The 26,338-nt window shown below is 40.5% G+C and overlaps 1 non-coding gene across 1 annotated transcript; it reads right to left on the bottom strand.

The window, feature by feature from the left end:
* Positions 1-23,608: 23,608 nt before the first annotated feature.
* LOC148579930 (small nucleolar RNA R71) lies at positions 23,609-23,715 on the bottom strand. Its single transcript, XR_015896104.1, has one exon. It is a non-coding gene; the product is annotated as a small nucleolar RNA R71 (small nucleolar RNA).
* Between the last annotated feature and the right edge of the window lie 2,623 nt (positions 23,716-26,338).

A 26,338-nucleotide genomic window follows, 5' to 3' on the forward strand; every position in this document is an offset into this window, starting at 1 on the left:
AAGTGAAAACTAAAATGTAAAAATTGTAATATATATTTTCTTTGTAATAATATTAAAAATGTGAAAAGTTATTGGTATTTGAGGTGTGCTTTAAATAAAAAATAGTATGAGATTTAACTGTATCAAAAGAACATATTGTTACACATCTACATATTTTTTTATATATAAATTTTTATCTTGTCAAATTGTTTATAAAGATATGTTTGTTTTATTGTTGTTATTTTTTTTGTTTTGAATTGTTAATATTACTGTCATTTTAAATACTGAAGTAAATTACTAATAATAATATTAGAATAATATCTTAGTACATATCCTAAATATTTACATTATTAGGTAATATGTATAATTAAAAAAAAAAGAGTTAGTACGTGGGTTATGTTTGTATCCTGGCCCGAGCTCTAAGCGGGGGCACAGTTTGGCAAAAGGGCCGACCTTTGGAGAAGGCCCTCCAACCTCTAGCCGACCTCTTCTAAGAGGTCAGACACCATCCAAAAGAGACCAAGCAAGGTCACTGCTTCAAGAAGGCAGTGACCAAGAGGATAAGATCTCAACAAACTCCCAAAGATATAAGATAAGATAAGATTATCACCTTCAGGGAAGTCACCACTCTCTACTGTAAATACACTGGAGCCCCTAGGTATCACTCACGATTTACTTTACAAAAAACCTGCCTAAAGCCCTTGCTAACTTAAGCATCGGAGTCTCTTGCAGGTACCACCCCTAACCTCCTCATGAGGAACTCAGAATAGGCGACACCTCGACACCCACATGTCGGACACTGCCACTCAAAAGGAACTGGAACTCCACGTTCAGACCCGACTCAACGTTTCAGGTAACCCTCGGAACATTGGCGCCTTTGCTGGGGAACCTAGAAGTTACCTTAAGACCATGGCAGACAGACAAACGGAGGACCACAACGTCGTGCTCCCCCCTCCACCACCACACCACGGGAAAACTCCCCTAGAAAAATGATGAGCGGTTGATTTATACACTTTTTGGCATTGTTTTTAGTATATTTTAATTAGTTTTTATTATATTTTTATTAGTTTTTAAATAAAAATCATATTTTTGGACTTTACTATGAGTTTGTATATTTTTCTGTAATTTCAGGTATTTTCTGGCTAAAATTGAGGGACCTGAGCAAAAATCTGATTCAGAGGCTGAAAAAGGACTGCAGATGCTGTTGGATTCTAACCTCCCTGCACTCGAAGTGGATTTTCTGGAGCTACAGAAGCCCAATTGGTGCGCTCTTACTTGCGTTGGAAAGTAGACATCCTGGGCTTTCTAGCAATATATAATAGTTCATCCTTTGCCCAAGATTTGATGGCCCAAACCGGCGTTGCAAGTCAGCAAAGAAATTCTGGCATCAAAACGCCAGAACTGGCATAAAAGCTGGAGTTAAACGCCCAAACTTGCACAAAAGCTGGCGTTTAACTCCAAAAAAAGTCTCTACACGTGAAAGCTTCAATGCTCATCCCAAGCACACACCAAGTGGGCCGGAAGAAGATTTCTGCATTAATTACCTATTTCTGTAAATCCTAGGCTACTAATTCTCTATAAATAGGACCTTTTGCTATTGTATTTTCATCTTGGTTCTTCTGGTTCCCCCACTGGGGCCGAAGCCAATGAACACCTTTATTACTTTTGTATTTTCAATGGTGGAGTTTCTACACACCATAGATTAAGGTGTGGAGCTCTGCTGATCTTCATGAATTAATACAATTACTATTGTTTTTCTATTCAATTCACGCCTACTTCTTCTCTAAGATATTCATTCGTTCTTCAACTTGATGAATGTGATGATCCGTGACACTCATCATCATTCTCACCTATGAACATGTGCCTGACAACCACCTCTGTTCTACTAGCAATGGCTTGAATGCATATCTCTTGGGTTTCTAATATAAGATTAGAACCTTCGTGGTATAGGCTAGAATTATTGGCGGCCATTCCTGAGATCCGGAACGTCTAAACCTTGTCTGTGGTATTCTGAGTAGGATCTGGGAAGGGATGACTATGACGAGCTTCAAACTCGCGAGTGTTGGGCGTGTGACAGACGCAAAAGGATCAATGGATCCTATTCCAACATGATCGAGAACCGACAGATGATTAGGCGTGCGTTGACAGCGTGCGTAGAACATTTTCAGAGAGGACGGGAAGTAGCCATTGACAACGGTGATGCCCAACATAAAGCTTTCCATGGAAAGGAGTATGAATGATTGGAAGAAGGCAATAAGAAAGCAGAGGTTCAGGAGGAACAAAGCATCTTCATACGCTTATCTGAAATTCCTACCAATGAATTACATAAGTATCTCTATCTCTATCTTTATTTTATGTTTTATTTATTTTTAATTATCAATCCTCCATAACCATTTGAATCTGCTTGACTGAGATTTACAAGATGCCCATAGCTTGCTTCAAGCCGACAGTCTCCGTGGGATCGACCCTTACTCACGTAAGGTTTATTACTTGGACGACCCAGTGCACTTGCTGGTTAGTTGTGCGGAGTTGTGATAAAGAGTTGAGATTACAATTGTGCGCACCAAGTTGTTGGCACCATTGATGATCACAATTTTGTGCACCAAGTTTTTGGCGCCATTGCCAGGGATTGTTCGAGTTTGGACAAATGACGGTTCATCTTGTTGCTTAGATTAGGTAATTTTAAAATACAAAATTTTTTTTTATTTTGTTCTTCAGAGTTTTTAAGAATGAATTCTAGAGTTTCATGATGATCTGTTGAAGTCTGGCTGGCTGTGAAGCCATGTCTAATCTTATTGTACCGAGGTTTCAACTTATCATCACAAGAGCTTCTTGATTTCTATCAATTTTGCTATTGTGAGCAATGATCTGCTAAATTTTGGCTGGCCATTGGCCATGTCTAGTATTTTAGACCGGAGCTTTCTTTGAAAGCTTGGCTGGCTAGTAAGCCCTGTCTAATTCCTGGACCGGAGTCTTAGACTAGCATTGCAATGATTTCTGGAACTCTTATTAAAAATCTTGAATCCCTTTCTTCTCCACTCAATTTTCGAAAAATCACAAAAAAATTTTATAAACCATAAAAATCAAAATATTTTATGTTTCTTGTTTGAGTCTAGTATCAATTTTTAATTTTGGTGTCAATTGCATGTTTTTATTCTTCTTGCATTTTTCGAATATATGCATTATGTTCTTCATTGATCTTCAAGTTGTTCTTGATGATTTCAGTGCTCTGATGTTTAATTTCTCTTATTTTGTGTCTTTTGTTGTTTTTTATATGCATTTTCAAATTGTTATAGTCCGTAGTATACAAACTTCTAAGTTTGGTGTCTTGCATGCATTGTTTATTTGATCTTAGTTGCATTCTTTTATTATTGTTTCTCATCATTTAAAAATTCAAATTTTTTTAATTGTGTCTTTTCAAGTCAATAACACAGAGAATTGAAGATTCAGAACATTCAGCAGAGGAATTACACAGAAAAAGCTGGGCGTTCAAAACGCCCAGTGAAGAAGGAAAACTGGCGTTTAACGCCAGCTAGGGTACCTGGCTGGGCGTTAAACGCCCAAAAAGGTAGGATTTTGGGCGTTAAACGCCAGAATGGATACCATTCTGGGCGTTTAACGCCAGGAAGACACTAGAGGGAAGATTTTGTTTTTAAATCAAATCTTTTTCAAATATTCATAATTTTTCAAAATCAATTTTTTTCAAATCATATCTTTTCAATCATATCTTTTCAAAATCAATTTATTTTCAATTTTTTTTATTATTACTATTTTCGAAAATCCTTGGCACAATTAGTGATTTAATTCAAAATTTTTAAGTTATTACTTGCCTAGTAAGAAAGGATCAAAAGTTTTAATTCTAGAATCATATCTTCTAATTTCTTGTTAGTCAAGTAATCAACTTTAATTTTCAAACTTTCCTTTTTCTATTTGATTCTCAATAATATCTTTTCAATCACATCTTTTTCAAAATTAAGTTTCAATCATATCTTTTTGATTTCTAATTTCACAATCTTTTTCAAAAATCACTTAATTTCTTTCCCAATCTTAGTTTTTGAAAATCATCAATCAAATTTTCAAAATTTCTTTTAATTTCAAAATCTTTTACTTTAATTTCAAAAATTCTTCCCCTCTTTTCACACCCTTCTATTTAAGGACTAAAACTCCTCCTCAATGAGCAATTCAAACTCTATCTCCCTTGATAAATTCGAAATTCTCTCTTCTCTACCTCCTCCTTCTATTCTTCTTTTCCTCTGACATCTCAAGGAATCTCGATACTGTGACATAGAGGACTCCATATTTTCTTATTCTCTCTTTTCATATGAGCAGGAGTAAGGACAAAGAAATTCTTGTTTAGGCTGATCCTGAATCTGAAAGGACCTTGAAGAGAAAGCTAAGAGAAGCTAAAGTACAACTCTCTGGAGAGGACCTAACAGAAATTTTCAAACAAGAAGAAGCCATGGCAGCCGAAAACAACAACAATGCCAACAATGCAAGGAAGGTGCTTGGTGACTTTACTGCACCTACTCCTGACTTCTATGGGAGAAGCATCTCAATCCCTACCATTGGAGCAAACAAATTTGAGCTTAAGCCTCAATTAGTCTCTCTAATGCAACAGAATTGCAAGTTTCATGGACTTCCATTGGAAGATCCTTATCAGTTCTTAGCTGAATTCTTGTAAATCTGTGACACTGTCAAGACCAATGGGGTTGATCCCGAGGTCTACAAGCTTATGCTTTTTCCCTTTGCTGTAAGAGACAGAGCTAGAACATGGTTGGATTCACAACCTAAAGAAAGCCTGAACTCTTGGGAAAAGCTAGTTAATGCCTTCCTGGAAAAGTTCTTTCCACCTCAAAAATTGAGAAAGCTTAGAGTGGAAGTCCAAACCTTCAGATAGAAGGAAGGTGAATCCCTCTATGAAGCTTGGAAAAGATACAAGCAACTGATCAGAAGGTGTCCTTCTGACATGCTTTCAGAATGGAGCATCATAGGTATCTTCTATGATGGTCTGTCTGAACTATCCAAAATGTCATTGGACAGCTCTGCTGGAGGATCTCTTCATCTGAAGAAGATGCCTGCAGAAGCTCAGGAACTCATTGAAATGGTTGCAAATAACCAATTCATGTACACCTCTGAAAGGAATCCTGTGAATAATAGGACAAATCAGAAGAAAGGAGTTCTTGAGATTGATACTCAGAATGCCATACTGGCTCAGAACAAAATATTGACTCAACAAGTCAATATGATTTCTCAGAGTCTGTCTGGAATGCAAGCAGCAACAGGCAGTACCAAAGAAGCTTCATCTAAAGAAGAAGCTTATGATCCTGAGAACCCAGCAATGGAAGAGGTGAATTACATGGGAGAACCCTATGGAAACACCTATAATCCTTCATGGAGAAATCATCCAAACCTCTCATGGAAGGATCAACAGAGGCCTCAACAAGGCTTCAACAACAATAATGGTGGAAGAAATAGGTTTAGCAATAGCAAGCCTTTTCCATCATCTTCTCAGCAACAGACAGAGAATTCTAAGAGCCATTCTGACTTGGCAACCATAGTCTCTAATCTAATTAAAACCACTCAAAATTTCATGACTGAAACAAGGTCCTCCATTAGAAATCTGGAGGCACAAGTGGGTCAGCTGAGTAAGAAAGTTACTAAACTCCCTCCTAGTGCTCTTCCAAGCAATACAGAAGAGAATCCAAAAGGAGAGTGCAAGGCCATCACCATAACCCACACGACCGAACCTGGAGAGGAGGAAGAGGCAGTGATCGCCACTGAGGAAGACCTCAATGGACGTCCACTGGCCTCCATGGAGTTCCCTAATGAGGAACCATGGGAATCTATGGCTCACATTGAGACTATAGAGATTTCATTGAATTTACTTTTGCCATTCATGAGCTCTGATGAGTATTCTTCCTCTGAAGAGGATGAAGATGTTACTGAAAAATAAGTTGCTAAGTACCTTGGAGCAATCATGAAGTTAAATTCCAAGTTATTTGGTAATGAGACTTGGGAGGATGAACCCCCATTGCTCGTCAAAGAACTGGATGACTTGACTAAGCAGAGATTACCTCTAAAGAGGCAAGATCCTGGAAAGTTCTCAATACCTTATACCATAGGCACCATGACCTTTGAAAAGGCTCTGTGTGACCTAGGGTCAAGCATAAACCTCATGCCTCTCTCTGTAATGGAGAAGTTAGGAATCATTGAGGTACAAGCTGCAAGAATCTCACTAGAGATGGCAGACAATTCAAGAAAACAAGCTTATGGACTTGTAGAGGATGTTTTGGTAAAGGTTGAAGACCATTACATCCCTGCTGATTTCATAATCCTAGAGACTGGGAAGTGTATGGATGAATCCATCATCCTTGGTAGATCCTTCCTAGCCACAGAAAAAGCTGTGATTGATGTTGACAGAGGAAAATTGGTCCTTCAAGTGAATGAGGACTCCCTTGTGTTTAAAGCTCAAGGATCTCCCTCTGTAACCATGGAGAGGAAGCATGAAAAGCTTCTCTCAATACAGAGTCAAACAAAATCCCCACATTCAAACTCTAAGTTTGGTGTTGAGAGACCATCATCATGCTCTGAGTATCTGTGAGGCTCCATGAGAGCCCACTGTCAAGCTACTGACATTAAAGAAGCGCTTGTTGGGAGGCAACCCAATCTTTACTTATCTATGTTAAATTTCTATTTTCTATTGTTATTTTATGTTTTCGTAGGTTGATGATCATGTGAAGTCACAAAAACAAGTGAAAAAGCAAAAATAGAATGAAAAACAGCACATCCTAGAGGAGAAACTTGCTGGCATTTAAACACCAGTGAGGGTAGCAGAATGGGCGTTAAATGCCCAATCTGGCACCATTCTGGGCGTTTAACGCCAGAAATGGGCACCAGACTGGCGTTTAACGCTAGAAAAGGGCAAGAAGCTGGCGTTAAACGCCAGAAATGGGCAGCAACCTGGCGTTTAACGCTAGGATTGGCAGAAAAGGGAGTTTTACACGCCACTTGGTGCAGGGATGAAAAAAATCCTTGACACCACAGGATCTGTGGACCCCACAGGATCCCCACCTACCCCACCTCTCTCTCTCCTCTTCACCGATTCACCAATCACCTCAATACTTCTCTCACCCCTTTATAAACCCATCTTCACTCCCTCATTTTCCCACAACATAACCACATCTTCTCCCCCTTGGCCGAATCACTCCCACTTCTCCATCTCTTCCTTTTTATCTTCTTCTCCGTCCTTCTTTCTTCTTTTGCTTGAGGACGAGCAAACCTTCTAAGTTTGGTGTGGTAAAAGCATTGCTTTTTGTTTTTCCATAACCATTTATGGCACCTAAGGCCGGAGAAACCTCTAGAAAGAGGAAAGGAAAGGCAAAAGCTTCCACCTCTGAGTCATGGGAGATGGAGAGATTTATTTCAAAGGTGCATCAAGACCACTTCTATGAAGTTGTGGGCAAAAAGAAAGTGATCCCTGAGGTCCCTTTCAAGCTCAAAAAGGGTGAATATCCAGAAATCCGACATGAGATTCGAAGAAAAGGTTGGAAAATTCTCACCAACCCCATTCAACAAGTCGGAAACTTAATGGTTCAAGAGTTCTATGCCAATGCATGGATCACCAAGAACCATGATCAAAGTGTGAACCCGGACCTAAAGAATTAGCTTACAATGGTTCAGGAGAAATACTTAGATTTCAGTCCGGAAAATGTAAGGTTGGCATTCAACTGGCCAATGATGCAAGGAGATGCACACCCCTACACTAGAAGGGTCAACTTTAATCAAAGTTTGGACCAAGTCCTCATGGACATTTGTGAAGAGGGCACTCAATGGAAGAGAGACTCAAGAGGGAAGCCGGTTCAACTAAGAAGGCATGACCTCAAGCCCGTGGCTAGGGGATGGTTGGAGTTCATCCAACGCTCAATCATTCCTACTAGCAACCGGTCTGAAGTTACTATAGACTGGGCTATCATGATTCATAGCATCATGATTGGAGAGGAAGTAGAAGTTCATGAGGTTATATCCCAAGAACTCTACAAGGTGGCGGACAAGTCCTCTACTTTGGCAAGGTTAGCCTTCCCTCATCTTATTTGTCACCTTTGCAATTCAGCTGGAATTGACATAGAGGAAGACATCCTCATTGATAAGGACAAGCCCATCACTAAGAAAAGGATGGAGCAAACAAGAGATCCCACTCATGGACAAGAGCATGAGGAAATTCCTCATCATGAAATTCCTAAAATACCTCAAGGGATGCATTTTCCTCCACAAAACTACTGGGAGCAAATCAACACCTCCCTAGGAGAATTGAGTTCCAATATGGGACAACTAAGGGTGGAGCACCAAGAGCATTCTATCCTCATCCATGAAATTAGAGAAGACCAAAGAGTTATCAGAGAGGAGCAACAAAGGCAAGGAAGAGACATTTAGGAGCTCAAGCACTCCATAAGATCTTCAAGAGGAAGAACAAGCCGCCATCACTAAGGTGGACCCGTTCTTTAATTTCCTTGTTCTTTATTTTCTGTTTTTCGAAAATAATGCTTTATGTTTATTTATATTTGTGTCTTTATTACATGATCATTAGTGTCTAAGTGTCTATGCCTTAAAGCTATGAAAATGAATCCATCACCTTTCTTAAATGAAAAATGCTTTTTAATTGAAAAAGAAAAAGAAGTGCATGAATTTCAAATTTTAAAACAGTTTAGTTATTTTGATGTGGTGGCATTAATTTTGTCTTTCTGAATGAATGCTTGAACAGTGCATATTTTTTAATTTGTTGATTCATGAAGGTTAAAAATTGTTGGCTCTTGAAAGAATGATGGAAAAGGAGAAATGTTATTTGATAATCTGAAAAATCATAAAATTGATTCTTGAAGCAAGAAAAAGCAGTGAAAAGCTTGCAGAAAAAAAGATATATGCGAAAAAAAAAGAGAAAGAGAAAGAAAAAGCAAGCAGAAAAAGCCAATAGCCCTTAAAACCAAAAGGCAAGGGTAAAATAAAAAGGATCCAAGGCTTTGAGCATCAAAGGATAGGAGGGCGCACAGGAATAAAATCCTGGCCTAAGCAGCTAAACCAAGTTGTCCCTAACCATGTGCTTGTGGCGTGAAGGTGTCAAGTGAAAACTTGAGACAGAGCGGTTAAAGTTGTGGTCCAAAGCAAAAAAAAAAGAGTGTGCTTAAGAGCTTTGGACACCTCTAATTGGGGACTCTAGCAAAGCTGAGTCACAATCTGAAAAGGTTCACCCAGTTATGTGTCTGTGGCATTTATGTATCCGGTGGTAATACTGGAAAACAAAATGCTTAGGGTCACGGCCAAGACTCATAAAGTAGCTATGTTCAAGAATCAACATACTTAACTAGGAGAATCAATAACATTATCTGGACTCTGAGTTCCTATAGATGACAATCATTCTGAACTTCAAGGGATAAAGTGAGATGCCAAGACTGTTCAGAAGCAAAAAGCTAAAAGCCCCGCTCATCTAATTAATACTGATCTTCATAGATGTTTTTGGAATTCATTGTACATTCTATTCTTTTTATCCTATATGATTTTCAGTTGCTTGGGGACAAGCAACAATTTAAGTTTGGTGTTGTGATGAGTGAATAATTTATACGCTTTTTGGCATTGTTTTTAGTATGTTTTTAGTATATTTTAATTAGTTTTTATTATATTTTTATTAGTTTTTAAATAAAAATCATATTTATGGACTTTACTATGAGTTTGTGTATTTTTCTGTGATTTCAGATATTTTCTGGCTGAAATTGAGGGACCTAAGCAAAAATATGATTCAGAGGTTGAAAAAGGACTGCAGATGTTGTTGGATTCTGACCTCCCTACACTCGAAGTGGATTTTCTGGAGCTACAGAAGCCCAATTGGCGTGCTCTCACTTGCGTTGGAAAGTAGACATCCTGGGCTTTCCAGAAATATATAATAGTTCATACTTTGCCCAAGATTTGATGGCCCAAACCGGCGTTGCAAGTCAGCATAGAAATTCTGGCGTCAAAACGCCAGAACTGGCATAAAAGCTGGAGTTAAACGCCTAAACTGGCACAAAAGCTGGCGTTTAACTCCAAGAAAAGTCTCTACACGTGAAAGCTTCAATGCTCAGCCCAAGCACACACCAAGTGGGCCCGGAAGAAGATTTCTGCATTAATTACCTATTTCTGTAAACCCTAGGCTACTAATTCTCTATAAATAGGACCTTTTACTATTGTATTTTCATCTTGGTTCTTCTGGTTCCCCCTCTGGGGCCGAAGCCAATGAACACCTTTATTACTTTTGTATTTTCAACGGTGGAGTTTCTACACACCATAGATTAAGGTGTGGAGCTCTGCTGTTCTTCATGAATTAATACAATTACTATTGTTTTTCTATTCAATACACGCCTACTTCTTCTCTAAGATATTCATTCGTTCTTCAACTTGATAAATGTGATGATCTGTGACACTCATCATCATTCTCACCTATGAACATGTGCCTGACAACCACCTCTGTTCTACTAGCAATGGCTTGAATGCGTATCTCTTGGGTTTCTAATCTAAGATTAGAACCTTCGTGGTATAGGCTAGAATTATTGGCGGCCATTCCTGAGATCCGGAACGTCTAAACCTTGTCTGTGGTATTCTGAGTAGGATCTGGAAAGGGATGACTGTGACGAGCTTCAAACTCGTGAGTGTTGGGCGTGTGACAGACGCAAAAGGATCAATGGATCCTATTCCAACATGATCGAGAACCGACAGATGATTAGCCGTGCGGTGACAGCGTGCGTAGAACATTTTCAGAGAGGACGGGAAGTAGCCATTGACAACGGTGATGCCCAACATAAAGCTTGCCATGAAAAGGAGTATGAATGATTGGAAGAAGGCAATAGGAAAGCAGAGGTTCAGGAGCAACAAAGCATCTTCATATGCTTATCTGAAATTCCTACCAATGAATTACATAAGTATCTCTATCTCTATCTTTATTTTATGTTTTATTTATCTTTAATTATCAATCCTCCATAACCATTTGAATCTGCCTGACTGAGATTTACAAGATGACCATAGCTTGCTTCAAGCCGACAGTCTCTGTGGGATCGACCCTTACTCACGTAAGGTTTATTACTTGGACGACCCAGTGCACTTGCTGGTTAGTTGTGCGAAGTTATGATAAAGAGTTGAGATTACAATTGTGCGCACCAAGTTGTTGGTGCCATTGATGATCACAATTTCGTGCACCAAAAAACCTCACCCAAAGAAAACTCAGTATGAGGAACATTGAGAGGGAAGGACATCCCCTAATGGCGGAAATACTAAATATAGTCCACGAACAGCAAGATCACTTGAGACAACACGAGCGCGAAGTAGAATGATAGCGAGAGGCTGAAAGGGAGCTAAGAAGAGAGGCCCGGCGGCGTAAACTAGAAGAGAAACTCCAAAAGATGGAAACCGACCTCCGAACTTGGATAACACACCCAACTCGAGACGAAAGCCCCTTAGGAGGGCAAGACCCGTTCACTGAAGAAATCATGAAAGCCAAGGTCCCCAGAAATTTCAAGCCACCCGACATGGACCTCTACGACGGGACATCTGACCCAAGCCACCACCTTAGTAATTTTAGAAGCAGGATGTATCTGGCCGACGTCTCTGACGCGACTCGCTGCAAAGCCTTCCTTATGACCTTAACATAGGCCGCCATGAACTGGTTCGACAGATTACCCCCTAAATCGATCACTAGCTTCGACGACCTAGTCAGAAAATTCCTGATAAGATTTTTCATCTAAAAGGATAAAACAAAGAACGATCCAAGCTTGCTAGGAATAAAACAAGGAGACAAGGAAAGTCTCCAGGATTATATGAAAAAATTCAACAAAGCTTGCCTGGAAATCCAAATTCTGCCAACAGAGGTAGCAATTATGGGATTGGTCAACGGCCTGAAAGAAGGGCCGTTTAGCCAATCCATATCCAAGTGACACCCATCCTCTCAAAATGAAGTACAGGAAAGGACAGAAAGGTACATCAACATCGAAGAGAATTCCCGATTAAGAGAAACCCTTTCAAAATTCAACTTACCATAATCTCCTCGGGATAGAGAGCGAGAACCCAAGAAGAAGAAAGAGCCAAGCTCAGAAAAACCCCAAAAGTACCACAACTACACTCCCCTGAGGGTCTCCCTAGTAGACGTCTACAGAGAAATATGCCATACAGAGAAGATCCCACCACCCCGCCGGATCAAACACAAAAAGGGTGGAAGTTGGATCGAGTATTGTGAATACCATAAACTCTATGGACACTCCACTGATGCACACGGAAAACTTGTCTCTCAACAATTTTCCTTCGGCAAGTGTATCGAATTGTCATCAAGTAATAACTCACAAAAGAGTGAGGTCGAATCCCACAGAGATTAACGGATTAAGCAATCAATGGTTAATTGATTATCCTAGTTAGACGGTTCATATTGGAGTGATAAGTAATCAAGGAAATGTAAATGGCATAAAAGTAAAGAAAAGCAATAAAGTGCAAAAAAGTAAAATGGTAAGAAAAGTAAATGTAAGAACTAAAAATAAAATGAACATTGGGATCAAGAGATATTGTAATCCTCTGGATCAAGTTCATTCTCATCTCTTCCTCAATCAATGCATTCATTGATTTCCTTGGCAATCTTAAGTGATCGAATTCCAATTCCTTGGTAATTCAATCTCTCAATCTTGATCAATAGCCAATTCCTTGGTCAATTGCTCATGAGAAGAGATGAAGTATGGTCACTGATTATACCACATGCATTCCCAAATCAAGTGTTGGTAGGGTTATAGTCACCATACCCTTCCAACTCCCAATTTGGTCCAACATGAGAAAGCATTTCTAGCATGATCTCTTCATTTCTCTTCCAAGGTTCAGAAGAGATCCAAGTATGAATAGCTTCTTTTCCAAGATAACTACCCAATTGGATGAAGATTGAAAGCTTTCTAGTAAAATCAAGAGAAAAGATAGAAGAAGAATAATGAAAACTAATATTGATCCATCAAATTACAACATAGATCCCTAACTCAATGAAAGTGGTTTAGTTGGTCATTGCTCTACCAAATAGAAAAGAAAGAAAGTGCAGAAAAGTAAAGATGAAGATTAAAACTGAAAATAAAACTTCAAAGTTCATAAATGAAAATTACAACTAAAATGAAACTACTCCTAAGGAAGAAAAGAAAAGAAAAGGAAGAAGAGTGGTTGAGGGGAGGGGTCCGAAGACCCACTCCCCTTGGAGTGTGCCAATTCACAGAAGTTCGAATTGGTCTTCACTCCCCCCCCCCTTTCCAGGATTTTTTGAATGATTTCAAAGTAAAAGCTAAGGCCTTTATATAGGCTCTCCTAAATTACAAAATGAAATTAAAAGCAAATTACAATGAAATGAAAATTTCTATTCTAGATGCTTCTTGTGGCCTTGATTGGTTGACACTTGTGGGCTTGCTTGCTTGAGCTTTGAAGTGGACTTGAGAGAGAAGTGAATCAAATTGAGGTCCAAGATGACTTGGCATTGTTGCTGCCGTTAGCCATACTAACGCTACAAGTGTGGCGTTAGTGCTAAAGTTAGTGTGGCTAACGTCACACTTGCTACCCAGTTGGTGTTTTGGGGCTTAAAATATGCCTCTGGTTTGTGCTCTACTTTCATGTCCACTATAGAGTATTATATATCGTTGGAAAGCTCTAAATGTCAGCTTTCTAACGCAACTGGAATCACCTCAATTGGACCTCTGTAACTCAAGTTATGCTCCTTTGAAGGGGACAGGGTTGCTGGCATAGTGGCTGGCATTATTGGCAAACGTGAGTGCCAATAACATCTGCGATCAGGGGCTGAAAATTGCCAATTTCTGAAGTTCAACTTAATGTCCACCCCATACTATTATATATTTTTGGAAAGTCCTGGATGTCTACTTTTCAACGCCTTTGGAAGCGCATCATTTGGAGCTTTACAACTCGAGTTATACTTCTTGGAAGGTGAAGAGGTCAGCTAGCCTTACTACAGGTTGATACCATGTTCATCTTTGCACTTTCGGGGCAGGTTTTCTCCCTCAAATTTAGTGTCCACCATGTAGTGCCATATATGCTTGAAAAGCTCTGGAATCCTACTTTCCAATGCCACTGGAATCACCTCATTTGGAGCTTTGTGGCTCAAGTTATTCTTGTTTGAAGAAGGCATGGTCAGGCTGCCGGGTTAGATTTTTGCCTACGTTAATGTCCACGTTAACTACACTAACGTGGCCATTAACGTGGGTCTTCCTTTGCTTCGCCAACGTTATTGGCACTTACCTTTTCCACTAACGTTGGCGTTTCCCTTTCCTTCCACGTTAGTCCCCACGTTAATGTAACTAACGTGGAAGCTAACGTGAGTCTTCTAGCCTTCGCAAACGTTAGTGGCACTCACCTTTACCACTAACGTTGGCGTTTCCCTTTCCTTCTTCAAAGTTAATGCCATTAACTTACTCACTAATGTTGGGGCTTCTCTTTTCTTCCACGTTAGTGCCCATGTTAGTGAAGCTAACGGGGTCGCTAACGTGGGTCTTCTTGCCTTTTACTAACATTAGTGGCGTTAACGTTTTTACTAGCTTTCCAAGCTTTCCTTCCTTCCACTTTAATGGCCACGTTAGTGGCGCTAACATAGCCACTAACGTGGCTCTTCTCTGCTTCTTTTGGTCTGAAATCAAGCAAACAAAGTGTATCAAAGTAACATACAAGATAAACTTTACTATACTAAGTGTGCTAATAATGCTCAAAATCATACTTTCACTTAGTGTGATCTATTTCATCATATTTACCATGTATATTAACTAAAATTCACCTATGCTTGAAATTTTGTTTCATGCAGAGATTTTTCATGCTTTTGCTCCTTTATCAGCAGAAATTGTATGAAAACTGAATTAAATTCTACTGAAAAAGCATAGAAAAACAGGCCATGATGCCCTGGCATCATCCACCAATGAGTGTTATGACCTAAAGAATGTCATAGAAAAGTTGGCCAGAGAGGGCCGTCTTGACCGATATTTAGCTGATAGGACGGACGGCCCTAGAAAATGAAGAAGGGAAGAAGAGGAGGGACGACCACAACACCCTCTTCACACCCCAGAACGTCACATCTACATGATCAACGGAGGATTTGCAGGGGGAGGAATAACAAAATCCTCCCAAAAGAGACACCTCGAAGAGGTATATCAAATCGAGAAAAATAGCTGACGGGTGAAAAAATGTCGGTTAAGAAATTCTTATAAAAACGGCGTTGCAAGTACAGCTCCTAACCGACGAAATTCCCACTGTCAATTTAAAAGATGTCACAATTAAGGATAATAACTGGGAGTAGAATTTCCAGGTCGTTTCCCAAAGAGTTGACACAGAGGTGTAAATTATTGATCAGGAATTTTCTAATAAATTTTAGAATTGGAAGCGGGAAAATAAATGGTGATCAATTAAAGCAACAAATAATGACAAGAGGTATTAGATATTTGAAATAAAAGGCCTTGGCTAGGAGAATATTAATCGGAGTTTCTATCCTTGTTGAATTTTCCCAAGTATAATAGTAAAAGGTTGTTGCTTTCACTTAGTTATCCTCTAACTAATAAAGGAATGTCAAGTAACTAATACTAACTCTGATTCACAAGTCCTAATCACTTCACAGGGAAGGATTAGAGTTAGTGAAAATTGAGTTAGCGAGGAATTTCCAATTACAAATTAATACTTGAGTGTTCCAACTCAAGGGTTTCCAATTAATCAACTCCAAAGCCAAGTTGGGAGCTCTACTCCATTAACATAAATGCCATTTTCACAAACATGTAAAGGGAGTAGATGGAAGACATGGTAATTAAAATTAAATTAATAAAAGCAAATTTGGAGCTGATAAATTAATTGAAAGGAATTAAACAAATAATGGAATTAAATATAAAAATAGTTCATTGCATTAATAAATTCAAATTTAACAATATCCAAATATGACCACGAACAAGTAAATGAAAAACAAAAGGGTAGAGTGATGGAAAGACAAACTATAACGATGAAGACTTCAATCGAAGGTAGTACCAGTTCTCTCTATATCCAATCCAAAAGTAAAACTAAGAAATACTAAGAACCCTAGGGGAAGTAGTGTTTCCCTCTCTAGAATTCCAAAAACTAAACAAAAACTAAAATCAAGGTAAAAGTGAAGTGTGTCGTCAGTCTCAGCTACACCCCTGCCTCTAGTCTGTGTTTCTGGGCTTGGAACTAGGTCCAAAATCAGCCCAAAATCGTCTCCTGCAAGTTTTGATTAATGCAGCATGTTGCTCTGTCACGCGTACGCGTCGGTCAGTGTAAGCGTTGCTAGTCTTTTGTGCTTGTCATGCGTACACGTCAGTCACGTGTACGCGTCGCTGTGTGACTTCGCTTGTCATGCGTACGCATCAGTCATGCATACGCGTTGCTGTGAAATGCTCCAAGTCACGCGCACGCGTCAGCTATGCATGCGCGTCGCTCCTCGCTGCTCAACTCCTTAGTTTCTTGTCTTCCTTCCACTTTAACATGCTTCTTCTTCATCCTTCAAGACATTCATGCCCTGTAAACCTGAAAACACTTCACAAACACATCATGATATCGAATGGTAATAAAGGAGAATTAAAATTTGATAATTTAAAGGCCTAGGAAGCAAGTTTTCAACCATAGCACAAAATTAAGAAGGATTTGTAAAACCATGCAGTTTGTATGAATAAGTGTGCGAAAAACTGATAAAATCCACTCAATTTAGCACAGGATAAACCATAAAATAGTGGTTTATCAGTAGCCTACCGACCGACCTGCCCACCATCTCCTTCACGAAGGAGGATGCGCAGGGCCTGTTGCCCGAACATGACGACCCCATGGTAATAACCATAATCCTAGAAAATGCAGACCTCCACCGCACCTGGATAGCTTATTCAGACTTGAAAATACCCCGATCCGACCCCTAGGATACATCTCACTATATACCACCTTTGAAAAAGGCGCGAAGTCGAGGACTTTAAGCATCGATTACATAGTAGTCGACGTAAACTTTGCCTATAACGCCTTAATAGGTCGGACAAGTCTAAACAAGCTAGTCACCGTCGTAAAGAGGGACCAAAAGCGTGCAAGAAAATGATACAATGAAAGCCTTAGCTTGAAGACTAACTCGGGCAAAAAAAAAGTCAACACCATCGAATTGGGAGGCCCCCGAGTTCATGAAGAAATGCATCCTAGGCTTGAGGGCGAAACCGAAGAGGTCCAAATCGGGAATGCTCCCGACAAAATGACAAGCATAGGGGTGAACTTAAAAGAGAACCTAAAGAAGCAGCTTATCGACATGCTAAGGCGAAACTATGACCTCTTCGCCTGAAAAGCTTTCGACATACCAGGCATAGACCCTGACCTAATGTGCCATAAGCTCGCAGTATACCCGGGCTTCCAACCTGTTCAACAGAAGCGCAGAAAGCTCAGACCTGAGCAGACACGGGTCGTGGGGGAACAAGTACAGGCCTTGCTGGAGGTAGGGTTCATAAGGGAGGTAAAATATCCACTCTGGCTAGCCAACGTCGTATTGGCAAAAAAGCCTAACGAAAAGTGGGGAATGTGCTTGGATTATACTGACCTTAATAAAGCCTGTCCCAAAGATTCCTATCCACTGCCAAGCATCGACGCTTTAGTCAACGCAGCTTTAGGCTATAAGTATCTCTCCTTCAAGGATGCTTACTCGGGATACAACCAAATCCCGATTCACATACCCGACCAGGAAAAAACCTCGTTCATAATCCCAAAGGCAAACTACTGCTAAGTAGTGATGCCTTTCGTACTAAAGAATGCAGGAGCTACGTATCAACGACTGATTAATAAGGTATTTTCCTCCCTTATAGGAAAACTAATGGAAGTTTATATGGACGACATGCTCGTTAAAACTCAAGAGGATGAAGCACTGCTATCTGACCTCTCTGAGGTGTTTTCCACTATAAGAAAACACGAGATAAGATTAAATCCCACTTAATGTACTATCGTGGTAGAAGCTGGAAAGTTCCTGGGGTTTATGCTAACCCAAAGGGGCATAGAATCAAACCCAGACAAGTGCCGGGCTATACTCAACATGAAAAGTCTGATCTGCATTAAAGAGGTACAATAGCTAAGTGGAAAGCTGGCAGCCCTACCCAGGTTCTTAGCTAGATCAACCGTAAGATCACTCCTCTTCTACTCAATCCTAAGGAAGGGAAAACAATTCAAGTGGACCTCGGAGTGCGAAAAAGCCAACCACCCATTCTCACCTGACCTACCAAAGGAGAAGAACTCGTGTTGTACCTAGCGGTCAACGATCGAGTAATAGCATCAGCCCTTGTCCAGGAAGACGAGAAAGGGCAACAACCCATTTACTTCGTCAGCAAAGCCCTACAAGGGGCCTAGCTGAACTATCAGAAGATAAAAAAATTCACTTACGCCCTCATCCTTACATCCCGAAGGCTCCGCCCATACTTTCAGGCGCACACCATTAAGGTTTGCACAAATCAGTCGATGAAAATCAGACAGCCATTAAGTCACAATATTTGGCCGACTTCATCGCCGAATACACAGATAGCCCGGAGGTGCCCCTCACGTGGAACCTGTACGTTGATGGTTCGTCAAACAAAGCCAGAAGCGGCATAGGCGTTATACTAGAAAGTAACCAAGGGACTCGGATAGAACTATCCTTAAAATTTGAGTTCCATGCCTCCAACTACCAAGCAAAATATGAAGCCTTACTAGTTGGCTTGAAGCTGGCTAAAGAAGTTGGAGCGGAAATAATAACAGTCTTTAGCGACTCACAAGTAGTCACCTCGTAAAGCAATGGAAACTACCAGGCCAAAGACCCCACTATAATAAAGTATCTGGAAAAAATCCTGGAAGAACTTGAACACTTTAAAGAAAAAGAGGTCCAGCACATAACTCGGGAACATAATGCCCAGGCAGACGTTCTTTCAAAGGTAGCCCGCACCAAGCCAGGGGGAACAACAGGAGCCTCATCCAAGAGATCCTACAGTCCCCATCAATTTCAAAAGAGGAGGAGGTGCCAAACATATCTAATAAACACTTAGGATGGATGACCCCCAGAGTCAACTACCTCAAGCTCGAGATCCTCCCCCAGAGAAGAAGGAAGCAAAAAGGCTCAAAAGAGAAGCACCAAATTACACGCTGGTCTACAACACCCTATACAAAAAGAGGGATCTCAACACCTCTCCTAAAATGTATCCTGACCTCCGACACAAAGGAAGTCTTAAAAGACGTCCACAGTAGCATGTGTGGAAATCACCTAGGAGCTTGGGCCCTAAGTAAGAAGGTGGTCTAAGCCAGCTTCTTTTGGCCGACTTTGCAAAAGGAGGCTGCTGAGTTTGTCAAAACATGCCCTCCTTGCCAAAAACACGCTAACTTCCATATAGCACCCCCTGAAGAGCTCATTAGCGTTACCTCACCTTGGCCTTTCGCAAAATGGGGACTCGACCTACTCGGACCATTCCCACCATAATCTGGCCAAGTCATGTACCTCATAGTAAGGGTTGACTACTTTACTAAGTGGATTGAAGCGAAGGTCTTAGCCACTATAACTGCTCAAAAAAGTAAAAAACTCTTGTACAAAAACATTGTCACAAGGTTTGAAATTGCCCACTCCATCACCACGAACAATGGGACTCAATTTACCGACTCGAGCTTTAAGAACTTGGTGTCTAATCTAAAGATCAAACACCAGCTCGCCTCGGTAGAACACTCCCAGGCCAACGGACAAGCCAAAATGGCAAATAATCATACTGGCCGGGCTGAAACACCGAGTACAAGATGCGAAGGGAGCTTGGGCTGACGAGCTCTCCCAAGTATTATGGGCATACTGATAAATTCCAATTTTAGGGTTTATCTTGTGTGTAATTTGGTGGGTTTTATCAATATTTTTCACACTTATTCATATAAAATTGCATATTTTTTGTGTTTCTTTCCTAATTATGCCTCATGGTTTAAAACATGCTTCTTTAACCCTAAAAATGCATCCTTTTAATCCTCTTCCATTACCATTTGATGCCGTGACATATTTGTTAAGTGGATTCAGGATCTATAGGGCAAGAATGGCCTAAAAAATGGAAAGGAAGCATGCACAAGTGGAAGGGACATGAAGGATAAAGCTTTGGAAAAGTGGTGGCGATGCGCACGCGTGATTGATGTGCACGCGTGGCCGTGTGTAGCTAAGACTGGTGCATAAGCTGACGCACTCGTGTGGTGATCGCGAAACACCACTGATGCGTAGGCATGACTGAAGCGTATGCGTGGCTCGAGGAGTTCATATGACGTGCACGCGTGACCGACATGCACGCGTGGCACCCATCACGTGACTCATTAATGAAATCATGGCTGGTGATTTTTGCAAAGCTCCAGGCCCAAATCCAACTTGATTCTGTATGGAAAAGACCCAAGGAACTAAGGGCAAAGGGGGGACTCGTGATGCCAGGGCATTTTGGCCAGTTTCACTGACCTTTTCTTTATGGTTTTAGGGTAGTTTCATACACTTTCTTAGGAAATAAGCATGTTTTGGGTAGAATTTCACTTACATCTTGATTCAAGCTAACATTGTGATTTTTATATGAATTTATGAGAATTATGCATGAATTGAATGACAAATTGGATGATGCATGTCTCATAACTTGGACTAGAACTTTGATGCACTTTATTGCTTGATTTCAGGACAAAGGAAGCAAGGAAGAACCACGTTAGCAGCCACGTTAGTCTAACTAACGTGACCTCTAACGTGGAAGGGGAGCTAGCTTGCAACGTTAATGAGAAAAGTAATCGCCAATAACGTCCTCGAAGCCATCATAGCCCACGTTAATTGCCACGTTAACTACATTAACGTGGTAATTAACGTGGAAGAAGAAAATGAAGCCAACGTTAGTGACACTCAGCTTTGTCACTAACGTTGGACCAAGCTCATATTGGCCACGTTAAGAGCCACGTTAACTCAGTTAACGTGGACTCTAACGTGGGGAAACAAAAGAATGACCAACGTTAGTGACACTCACCTTTGTCACTAACGTTGAGCTAAGCCACTTTAAGCCACGTTTGTTGCCACGTTAACTCAGTTTACGTGGACTCTAATGTGGAGGGAGCAAAGAATCGCCAACGTTAGTAACACTCACCTTTGTCACTAACGTTGGGATGAGCCACTATGAGCCACGTTAACTCCCACGTTAACTACATTAACGTGGAAGCTAACGTGAGTAAAAGGGATGATTAGCCAACGTTAGTGACACTCACCTTTGTCACTAACATTGGAGATGGCTAGCAATACCACGTTAGAAGCCATGTTAACCTAGTTAACGTGAACTCTAACGTGGGAAGTAGGGGCATTTTGGAACGTTAGTGACAAAGGTAAGTGTCACTAACGTTCTCGAAGATGTGGCAAGCCTACGTTAAAGGTCACGTTGGCCACACTAACGTGAACTCTAACATAGGGAGAAAGGAGGATTCTCAACGTTATTGGAAAAAGTAAGTCCCAATAACGTGTGCGAAGGACCAAGAGGCAACGTTAGTGGTCACGTTGATGCCACTAACGTTGAAGTTAACGTGGAGCATCCTTGGGTTCGGAACGTTAGTGAAAAAGGTGATTGTCACTAACGTTCTCGAACCCGTACTTTCACTTAACGTTAACGCCACTAACGTCCTAAGCTAGAATCCCTGCCTACTTCACACTTTCTCTCTGCAAGTAAAGCTAAGCCCACTGAAGAAGATAACTGCTTCAACTCAAGATCCAAAGGCCCATATCCAAGACTTAAAGAGCCAACTAAAAGATTAGAAGAATAGTATAAATAGGGAGAACTTTGAACTAGAGGGGAGCTTTTGGCATTATTAGAATTACTCTCTGTATTTTACTTTCTCTGCAACTTTTAGTTTAATTCTCAGAATGTACTCTCATTCTATGCTTTTCATTCCCAGAGCTATGAACAACTAAACCCCTTTCATTGGGTTAGGGAGCTCTGTTGTAATTTGATGGATCAATAATAGTTTTCATTATCCTTCTTCTCTCTTTTCTCTTGATTTTACTAGAAAGCTTTCAATCTTCATCCAATTGAGTAGTTATCTTGGAAAAGAAGCTATTCATACTTGGATCTCTTCTGAACTTTGGAAGAGGAATGAAGAGATCATGCTAGAATTGCTTTCTCATGTTGGACCAAATTGGGGTTTGGGCGGATATGGTGACTTATAATTCTCCCAATACTTTGATTTGGAAATACATGTGGTATAATCAGTGACCACACTTCATCTCTTCTCATGAGCAATTAGACCAAGGAATTGGCTATTGATCTGATTTGAGAGATTGAATTACCAAAGAATTGGAATTCAATCACTTAAGATTGCCAAGGAGATCAATGAATGCATTGATTGAGGAAGAGATAAAAATGGACTTGATCCGGAGAATGCAACATCTCCTAAGCCCAATGAACTCCCCATTTCTGATCTTACCCATTCTCTTTACTTTCTGCTATTTACTTTCATGCTAAACTCCCCTTCCCTATTTAAGATTCTGCAATTTACCTTCCGTCATTTATTTTCTGCAATTTACTTTCCCGCCATTTAATTTCCTACAATTCTCAACCCAATTTCTGATTAGCTCAACTAGAACATTCTTCCAATTAAAGTTTCTTGACCAATCAATCCCTGTGGGATTCGACCTCACTCTATTGTGAGTTTTTACTTGACGACAATTCGGTATACTTGCCGAGGGAGATTTGTTAAAGGACAAGTTTTCGTGCATCAAGTTTATGGTGCCGTTGCCAGGGATTGATTTTGTATCAACAATGATTAAATTGGTGGATAACTAGATTGAGCATTTGTTTTTATTTTGTTTGATTTAAGTTTATTTAAGTAATTTACTTTCTGTTTGGCTATTTTCTTCCCTTTCCCCTACCCATTTTCTTAGTTGTTTACAATTCAGTCACTAACCCACTAACTATTTGATATATTGCATCACTCACACTAACAGCATTTCTGTAGAAATTACTGTCTGCATCTATCTCTCTTGCTTGTGCCTTGTTGGTTGTATGACAGGTAGAAGAAGTGGGGCTTCAACTTCCTTTTATTCTGAACCTGAGAGGACCTTCCTTAGATTAAGGAGGGAAGCAAGAGGAAAGAGAGTAGTTGGTGCTGAGGAAGAGGAAGAGTACTTTGAACCAGACATGGATGAGAATATGGAAAACCATCATGAAGAAGAGGCTCACAACCATGGCAGAGAAGGTCCAGTGCATCAGGCTGCGCAAGAGAGAAGAGTTCTGGGTTCTTACATCAATCCAAACCCAGGAAACTGTGGAAGTAGCATCCAACGGCCAACCATACATGCCAACAACTTTGAACTAAAGCCACAACTTATCACCCTTGTTCAGAACAATTGTTCATTTAGAGGAAGTGTCCAAGAAGACCCCAACCAACATCTAACCACCTTCCTGAGGATATGCGATACTGTGAAGTCTAATGGTTTCATCCTGACACTTATAAACTACTTCTGTTCCCTTTCTCACTCAAGGACAAAGCATCTAAATGGCTGGAATCCTTTCCAAAGGAGAGTTTAGCAACCTGGGAAGATGTGGTGAACAAGTTCTTGGCAAGATTCTATCCTCCTCAACAGATCAATAGGTTGAGAGCTGAGGTACAAACATTCAGGCAGCAGGATGGTGAGACTCTATATGAAGCATGAGAGAGGTTTAAAGACTTGACAAGAAGATGCCCACCAGATATGTTCAATGAATGGGTGCAGTTGCACATTTTCTATGAAGGCCTTTCGTATGAATCAAAGAAGGCAGTAGACCACTCATCCGGGAGATCTCTGAACAAGAAGAAAACCATTGAAGAAGTGATAGATGTCATTGATACTGTAGCTGAGAATGACTATTTCTATGCTTCTGAAATAGGCAACACTAGAGGAGTGATGGAGCTGAACAATGTGGATGCACTGCTAGCTCAAAACAAGATGATTACCAAGCAATTAGCTGACCTCACCAAGAAGATAGAGAAGAATCAAGTAGCAGCAATCACCACTTCAGCAGCAACTCAAGAAGGAGTGAATGAAGAGGCAGAGGGTGATCAGGAACAGGCCAACTACATTAGAAATTCACCCAGGCAGCACCATGACCCATACTCCAAAATATATAATCCTGGTTGGAGGAACCACCCAAATTTTGGGTGGGGAAATCAACAAGATCAAGGCCAAGATCAGAGACGCCACAACCCTAGCAACAATGCAACTCACCAACATTCCACACAGAGATCATATCAGCACCCACCTAACAACACACTTCAACATCCATACCAAAGTCAAAATGGCCCTTCTCATCCTTCCAATCTCAACTCTCCATCATCGGAAGAAAGACTATCAAGGATTGAGACTCTACTTGAAGGCATATGCAAGGAGATTCAAGATAACAAGGTGTTCAAAGAGGAGGTGCAAGCCAATATCAAGAATCAGGGAGACACCATCAAGAAGCTGGAATTTCAAGTGGGATACCTATCTGAGAAGATTCCCAAACCTACTGATAGCTTCCCAAGTGACACAGAGAAAAATCCAAGAGGTGAAGCAAAGAAAGTAAGATGGGAAGATTGCAAGATGGTTACTATAAGTGATAAGGAGACTGAGGAAGAGCTGAACAAACCATCAGAACAATCTGAAGATTCATCAGCAGGAAAGCAGGAAGAGAATCCTCAGGAAACCACAATTACGCAGAAAGAGTTGCTGAGACTCTATGCACCCTTTCCCCAATTACTAAATGGTGGTGTAGAGAAGAGAATATACTCAAAGTTTCTTGACATATTTGCATCCCTCCATGTGAACATACCATTCATCAAGGCTCTCCAACAAATGCCCTCATACATCAAGTATATGAAGGAGCTGCTTACCCGGAAAAGCTCACTCAAGGGAGGACAAACCATAGTGATGAACAAGGAGTGCAATGCTCTCATTCAACCAGAGCTGCCTACAAAAAGGAAGGACCCAGGGAGTTTTCACATCCCTTGTGCCATAGGAGAAATAATGTTTGACAAAGGACTCTGTGATCTGGGAGCAAGCATCAACTTAATACCTTTATCCCTTATGAAGAGGCTGCAAATCAATGAGCTGATGCCCACAGACGTAGTCATCAGGCTGGCAGACAAAAATCAAAAATAAGCAATTGGAGTGGTTGAAAACGTGCTGATGAAGGTTGGGAATTACTTCCTTCCCACAGACTTTGTCATACTGGAAATGGAAGAAAGTCACCTTCACCCAATCATATTAGGAAGACCATTCTTAGCTACAGCCAGAGCGCTCATAGATATGGAGCGAAGAGAGCTAATACTGAGGATACATGACGAACAACTCACCTTCAACGTCTTCAAACCCTCACAAGAAGCAAGTCAGGAAGGCAAGGTACTAAGGGCAGAGCATGACAGAGCAATGGTGGGAGAAAAAAGCATTAAAGCACAAGCTGTACACCCTGGAATGCCTTTGGGTGATAAACAAGAGAATCAGCAGCTGTCACAGCTAAAGGAAACTCAAGTGGAGCCAAAACCACCAGAATCATATGAGACCAGCAATAAAATCTCCCTAGGGAAAGAGACCACAAAGAGCAGGATAACAGAAAAAGAAACAAAGAAGAAAGTACCAAGGAGATGGAGGAATAAAAAGATCCCTACAGAAGATTTCTCTCCAGGCGATAAAGTGATCTCAGCTTACTTCCTAGATATCCCACCTCATCTCCCCACCATCCCATCTCAGTTACCTAAGGTTTTCACCATCAACAAAGTTTTCTCCCTAGAACATGTGGAGATCATTGATGAAGCCAATGGATATAGGTTTACTGCAAGAGGGAAAGATCTGATGGATTACCAACCACCATGACAAAGGCAGAACGTCAAGCTAGTGACGCTAAAGAAGCGCTTCATGGGAGGCAACCCATGTTTTACATGCATTTAAAAGTAGTTAATAAAGTAGGGTTCAGGGATTTCAACTCAACTTGACATGCACTTGAATGAATCCTTTTGTGCAACATATAGTGAGGAACAAGTTTGGTGTTTAAGGCACACTAAGAGAACATAAATGTAACCCATATCATGTCACTCTTAGGGGCCTTGAACAAATCTTTTACACCACATGGCACCAAACTAAGTTTGGTGTTGCCAATGTTGCATACATAGATGTTGAGTTAGTCAGTTGGTGTGCACTCATGAACAGCACTTAGTAGTTAGAAACAAAAACTTTAAAAAGCAGTTATTCTTTTAATTTTGCCACCACTTTCCATAAGTTTTCTTTTAATCACATTTCTTTTATTTTGTAGGAGAATTGTTGGAACAATTGAAGGGTTCGGCTACCACAAAAGGAGAGGACTATACA

Source organism: Arachis ipaensis, chromosome B10, assembly GCF_059453495.1.
Source record: "Arachis ipaensis isolate K30076 ecotype BB chromosome B10, ASM5945349v1, whole genome shotgun sequence".
Lineage (NCBI taxonomy): Eukaryota > Viridiplantae > Streptophyta > Magnoliopsida > Fabales > Fabaceae > Arachis > Arachis ipaensis.